The following is a 7,100-nucleotide window of genomic DNA, read 5'->3' on the forward strand; positions in this document are numbered from 1 at the left end:
CTGCTGGATTTTTTTTTTTCCTTATTCTTCCACCAAAGCAGGCTGAGAACAACCAACGGCAAGCAGGACCCTGGCTGAGAGGGAGCTGCCAGCCTATGTGGTGTCCTGATAGGTAGTTAAGTGTCTCATTGTCAAATGAACTTTACCTCAACAAGGTACAGAAGTAGAAGCCAACTGCCGGTGATGACAGGGGGCCAGTCAAGAGCCCATCCCTGTGAGAAGCTGCTTTGATTTGTTCTTGCAGGTGCAGATTAGGAAACCTGTGCAAAGGTCACTCGGGAAGTAATGTCTCACTCTGATTTGGATTTTGTTCCTAAATGAAAGATGATTTACCAGGAGCAGGTAAAACGCAAGATTACTGAATTCTATCATTCCCCTTACGGAAGCAGCGGTTTGGTTTGCTTGTGATTGTCACTTGTCCTACAAAAGAAAAAATCAGGGCAAGCATTGCTCTGATTTATGCAGGTTAAGTAAGTCAGTTGGCACGAATGCATGTTTCAAGAGACTTTATTTTAGACTAACTGCTGTCAGGTACTGTTGGTAGCATGCCCAAGTAGTTGGAGCTTGTCTTCAAGTTTTACCTCATCTGAAGGGAATCTGTTCCCTGGGCTCCAGGACTCTTTGGTGATACAAAGCATGGGGGGTGGGGTTGAGCGGGAGATCAGCTTTAAAAGTGGTCTCCTGATTCAAACAAAAATGCTGATGCAGCCGCACGCATACGCCCAAAGGAGATGGATAGAGGTGAAAAGGGAAAGTTGTCAACATTGTAAATTGGGGAAGCCAAGTCATCCTGAAAGCTGGAACAAAACTACTGGAGGATGCAGAAAAATGGGAGGTTCGTGGTAATAAAAGGCAGTGGTCTAAATTCATCCCAGGCAACTTCCGTCCCATCCCTAGCTAAGTCAGTGGTCTCACTCTGATTTCCTTCTATGCATAACTCAAAAGGATTGAATTTTTTGCAGGTAATGTTCTCCTTCATTGCTTGTGTAATGTTTATCAAATAAATTAAGCAGATGCAGGCCACCATCCAATGGAAAAAGGACTTCACGGTGATACCTTATTTATTTAGTAAATACATTTTGGGAAAAGTAATATACCAAAAGCTACCCCCAAGATTTTGCTTCCTCTCCCTGCCAAGATGTCTCTTCATCTGTACAGAAAATAGCCTTTAGTGAACACTTTAGCTTCAGAAAGATAAGCCACATCATGACCACTGCTCTGCTGCAATCATTTTCAGAGATGGCACTGATGAGTTGTATTAGAGCCCACCCTGTGCTAATTACAACAGATCATTCTATCTTAGAGCTTTATGAGACAAAATACTTCTGAATGTTTGTATAGATTTAAAAAAAAGAAACAACCCAAACCTAGCAAATTCCACTGCACAGATCTGTTCAGGAACATGTGTTTGGATAACTCTTTGCTTAGCATCACCTTTGCTTAGCATCACCTTCATTGCTGGAGCTGGTGGTTCTCAGTCTGCTGAAGTGTTCCTGGCGGCCACATCAAATGTTCATGCAGACTGGTGCCAATGTTCACTTTGCTCAGACAACCCACTTCTCTGCTCTTCCCTGCAAGTTTTGTCTTGTGACACTCATGTTTTGTGTATTTTGCTGTCTCATGAAATCCAGCCATTTCAGTTGGCACTCCTTCAGCTTTACTGTAATGTGTTTTTTCTAAATTCTGATTCGTATCAATCACTGAATAGTTGAATGACTGAATAGTTCTCATTTTACTTATTAGTTTTGGTAATATTTAACAACATCTTTTATACCAGAAACATTTTCACTGAAAACATTTTTTTCAGTATTTTAGTATTATAATGAAGATAGGAGAAAAAAACCAACAAACCTGCAAACAGCAGAACCTCTAGATTGCATGTCTCAGAAAGAATTCTTAATATACATATATATATTTATTTAAATCACTGCTTCTAGAAAAATGTAGTAGAGCAGACGAGGGAACACCTCACTTACTTACATTTTTGACAATCGGATTTAACTCACAGATGTTTGTTGGTGGTGCAAAACAGCAATATAGCAGCCAGAAATCTCGCATAAAAATGATGTGACCTAATGCAGTGAGTTCGTAAGAAACATTTCCAAAATGAAATATGGATATGATTGCTGATCAAAGAGAGGCTAGCTGACTGCAGAAATCCTGCTGTCTCTGCTTAGCCAGGAATGAATTCGCTCTGTGTTCCTCCCAACAGCATAATGTCTGCAGCTGCTGCAACGTGCCTTCAGCCAGCACTAGAGGCTGGAGGAGCCAGTACTCCACCTTGCACCAGTGGAGGACAACATATGCAGGCATAGCAGCACGTAATCTCTCATCTTTGCTTATCTATGGCTACCACGTGGTGGGTAGGATGGTTGAACGTGTTTAAGTTTGGTAAATACGATAATACCAGAAAGTGGAACGAACGAAGCACCAGGAGAATGAAAAATCAGGGTGGAAGAAGCAGGACATATCTGGATTATTCTCCACAGTTTTAGCAGAATGCCTGTAATTTTGTAATTGAATCGCCGAGGTGAGTATCTCCAGAGAGGACGCCTTTAACACCGGAGCGGGGGGAAGCACAGCGTCCAGGAGCCTCAGTTCGGAGCGGCAAGAGCGACCGAGGCAGCCTCGAGTCCTCGACAGGACTTGCCCAGGAGCCGGCAGCTCAGCTGACGCGAGCAGCTGACTCACAGGGGGCGGCGCCAGGAGTGACGGCACCAGCCCTCAGTGGGGAAAACCCATCCCAGGGAGCGCGCCGAACAGGGCGGGCAAACAGGGCGTGGCACGTCAGTCAGGGCGTGGCGCGGCAGTTCGAGCGGGCAGCGAGCGGGCAGCGAGCGGGATGGTGAGCACTCGCCTCAGGACCAGGGCCCGCTCAGGGAGCTCTGCCCCGGCGGTGGCCAGCGTAGGCACCCAGACAGAGCCATGAGAGGGGAGGCTGCGGCGCAGACCTCGGAGCGTAGAGAGTGCCTCGACTGGTCTCTTGAGGCGAGGGTGCGCAATGGACAGGGCTGCACTCGGTGCGCCCTGGTGGAGGTCCTCCTGCAGCAGGTGGCTGAGCTGCGGGAGGCTGTTGGGGAGCTAAAAGATGCCAGGGAAGCTGAGAGGAAGCTGGGCTGCTTGCTCCAGGCCCAAACTACACGGGGGCTGCAAACGTCCAGCACTGCTCATATAGGAAAGAAGGAGGGCAGCGACCCAGGAAGCTGGGAATTAGTCACGAGAAAAACTAACCAAAAAAGGAGGAAGAGGACAATTAACGACAAGGGGCTTCCTCCTAAATCTGATGTCCCCACCCAGAACCGCTTCGCAGTTCTGCAGGGGGCTAATGAGGAAGCACCCACCACACCTAATGAGCATCCTGCTGATGCACCAGTAAAGAGGATCACTACTGGTGCCTCCAGGAAAAAGCGGAGGGTACTAGTAGTAGGGGACTCTACTTTGAAAGGCACAGAGGCACTCATCTGCCGGCCTGATCCAGTCTCGAGGGAGGTGTGTTGCCTGCCGGGGGCTCGGATCAGGGATGTTGCTGAGAGGCTGCCTGCTCTAGTAAGTCCTGCTGACTATTACCCCCTCCTAGTGGTCCATGTGGGTGCTAGAGATATAGATAGCAGTAGCCTGGAAAACATTAAGAAGGACTACAGAGCCCTGGGAGAGGTGGTTAGGGGCTCTGGAGCTCAGATAGTTTTTTCATCAATTCTCCAGGACAAAGGGGAGGACGTTAAAAAAGCTAGGCGTGTCTGGCAGGTTAATAAATGGTTAGAATGCTGGTGCCATAGTCAGGGGTTTGGCTATTTAGAACATGGAGCTCCATTTGGGAGGCCAGATCTACTGGAGGCTGGTGGAGCTGGTCTGACAAAGAAGGGGAAGAGCTGTTTTGGTAGGAGGCTTGCCAGGCTGGTCAGGAAAGCTTTAAACTAGATGTGTTGGGGGAGGGGAGCATTGATCCATCCCAACACTCCTGGTCAGTTGCCAGCACCTGTAATAAGTGCTTGGAGCGATGTAGAGATGTTCCAGCTGCCCCAGCCATTGAGTCGGCTGCATTTGGAGCTCGGCTAAGGTGCCTCTATACAAACGCCCGTAGTATGGGGAACAAGCAAGAGGAATTAGAGATGTGTGCAAGGCTACGGGAATATGATGTCATTGGTATCACAGAAACATGGTGGGATGGCTCCTATGACTGGAATGTCGGAATGGAAGGTTACAGGCTGTTTAGAAAAGACAGGCCAGGCAGACGGGGAGGGGGCGTTGCTATCTATGTCAGTGATAGGCTAGAGAGTATGGAACTCTGTCTGGGGACGGGTGATGAGGTAACAGAGTGTTTGTGGGTCAGGATCAAAGGGAAAACAGCAATGGGGGACATTACGGTGGGGATCTGTTACAGGCCGCCTGATCAAGAGGACTCTGTGGATGAAGCGCTCTACAGACAGATAGGAGCAGCCTCACGCTCGCAGGCCCTGGTCCTCATGGGGGACTTCAACCATCCTGACATCTGTTGGAGGGACGGTACGGCCTGGCACAAGCAATCCAGGAGGCTCCTCTATTGTGTGGAAGACAACTTCCTCTTTCAAGCAATAGAGGAGCCGACGAGGAGAGGTGCGATGCTGGACCTCGTGCTCACCAACAGGGAGGGACTGGTTGGAAATGTGACGCTCCAGGGCAGCCTTGGCTCTAGTGATCACGAGATGGTTGAGTTTGAGATCCTTAGGACAGTGAGAAGAGCGTGCAGCAAGCTCACTGCCCTGGACTTCAAGAAAGCAGACTTTGGCCTCTTCAGGATCCTCCTTAGTAAGGTTTCATGGGATACAGTCCTAGAGGGCAGGGGGACCCAAGACTGCTGGTCGATATTCAAGGATCACCTGCTACGTGCTCAGGAGTGTTGCATCCCGACTAGAAGAAAGTGCAGCAGGAGGGCCAGGAGACCTCCATGGATGGACAAGGAGCTGCTGAGGAAACTTAGAGGGAAAAAAGAAGTTTATAGAAGGTGGAAGCGAGGACAGGCGGCCTGGGAAGAATATAGGAGCATTGCCCGGGAAGCTAGGGACCAGCTTAGGAAAGCTAAGGCCCAGCTAGAATTAGGTTTGGCAAGGGATGTAAAAGATAACAGGAAAGGATTCTATAGATACGTAGCAAATAAAAGACAGACTAGGGACAATGTGGGCCCTCTCCAGAAGCTATCAGGAGAACTGGCTACCATGGATTTGGAGAAGGCTGAGGTTCTTAATGACTTCTTTGCCTCAGTCTTCACCAGCAAATGCTCTGACCACACCACGAAAGTCTTGGAAAGCAGATGCGGGGACTGTGAGAATGAAGACCTTAGGCCCGCTGTAGGAGAGGATCAGGTTCGAGACCATCTTAAGAACCTGAACGTGCACAAGTCCATGGGACCTGATGAAATCCATCCACGGGTCCTGAAGGAGCTGGCGAATGAAGTTGCTAAGCCACTGTCCATCATATCTGAAAAATCCTGCCAGACAGGTGAAGTTCCCGATGACTGGAAGAAGGGTAATATAACCCCCATTTTCAAGAAGGGGAAGGTGGAAGACCCAGGGAACTACAGACCAGTCAGTCTCAGCTCTGTGCCTGGCAAAATCTTGGAACAGTTTCTCCTGGAAAACATGCTAAGGCACATGAAAAACAACGAGGTGGTTGGTGACAGCCAACATGGCTTCACGAAGGGGAAATCCTGCCTGACCAATTTGGTGGCCTTGTATGATGGAGCCACAGAACTGATGGACAGGGGCAGAGCAGTTGACGTCATCTACCTGGACTTGTGCAAAGCGTTCGACACTGTCCCGCATGACATCCTTGTCTCTAAATTGGAGAGACATCAATTTGATGGATGGACCACTCGGTGGATAAAAAACTGGCTCGATGGCCGCAAGCAAAGAGTTGTGGTAAATGGCTCGATGTCCTGTTGGAAACCTGTAACGAGTGGTGTCCCTCAGGGATCGGTGTTGGGACCGGTCCTGTTCAACATCTTTGTCGGCGACATGGACAGTGGGATTGAGTGCGCCCTCAGCAAGTTTGCCGACGACACCAAGCTGTGTGGTTCGGTTGATACGCTGGAGGGAAGGGATGCCATCCAGAGGGACCTTGACACGCTTGTGAGGTGGGCTGATGCCAACCTTATGAAGTTTAACCAAGCCAAGTGTAAGGTCCTACACCTGGGTCAGGGCAATCCCAGGCACTGCTACAGGCTGGGCAGAGAAGAGATTCAGAGCAGCCCTGCAGTGAAGGACTTGGGGGTGTTGGTTGACGAAAAGCTTAACATGAGCCGGCAGTGTGCGCTTGCAGCCCAGAAAGCCAACCGTATCCTGGGCTGCATCAAAAGAAGCGCGACCAGCAGGTCAAAGGAGGTGATCCTGCCCATCTACTCTGCTCTTGTGAGACCTCACTTGGAGTACTGTATGCAGTTCTGGTGTCCTCAACATAAAAAGGACATGGAGCTGTTGGAACGAGTCCAGAGGAGGGCCACGAGGATGATAAGAGGGCTGGAGCACCTCCCATATGAAGACAGGCTGAGAGAGTTGGGGCTGTTCAGCCTGGAGAAGAGAAGGCTGCGTGGAGACCTCACAGCAGCCTTCCAGTATCTGAAGGGGGTCTATAAGGATGCTGGGGAGGGACTCTTCCTTAGGGACTGTAGTGGTAGGACAAGGAGTAATGGGTTCAAACTTAAACAGGGGAAGTTTAGATTAGATATAAGGAAGAAGTTCTTTACAGTGAGGGTGGCGAAGCACTGGAATGGGTTGCCCAGGGAGGTTGTGGATGCTCCATCCCTGGCAGTGTTCAAGGCCAGGTTGGACAGAGCCTTGGACCACATGGTTTAGGGCAAGGTGTCCCTGCCCATGGCACGGGGGTTGGAACTAGATGATCTTAAGGTCCTTTCCAACCCTTACGATTCTATGATTCTATGATTCTAATTTGCCTAGCAAATGTGCTTATGATGTATTTTTAACGATAATGAAAACATCTATCTTGTTAATTCTAAAAGGTTAGGGTTTGCTGATTGCTGCCTACTGTGGGAGGAACCTAAGAAAGAGGTTTTCTCTACCTTAGTAACTATTTTAGTCTGTGACAATACAGCCTTACAGATGCCCATA

The sequence above is a fragment of the Strigops habroptila genome, chromosome 2, assembly GCF_004027225.2.
Source record: "Strigops habroptila isolate Jane chromosome 2, bStrHab1.2.pri, whole genome shotgun sequence".
NCBI lineage: Eukaryota > Metazoa > Chordata > Aves > Psittaciformes > Psittacidae > Strigops > Strigops habroptila.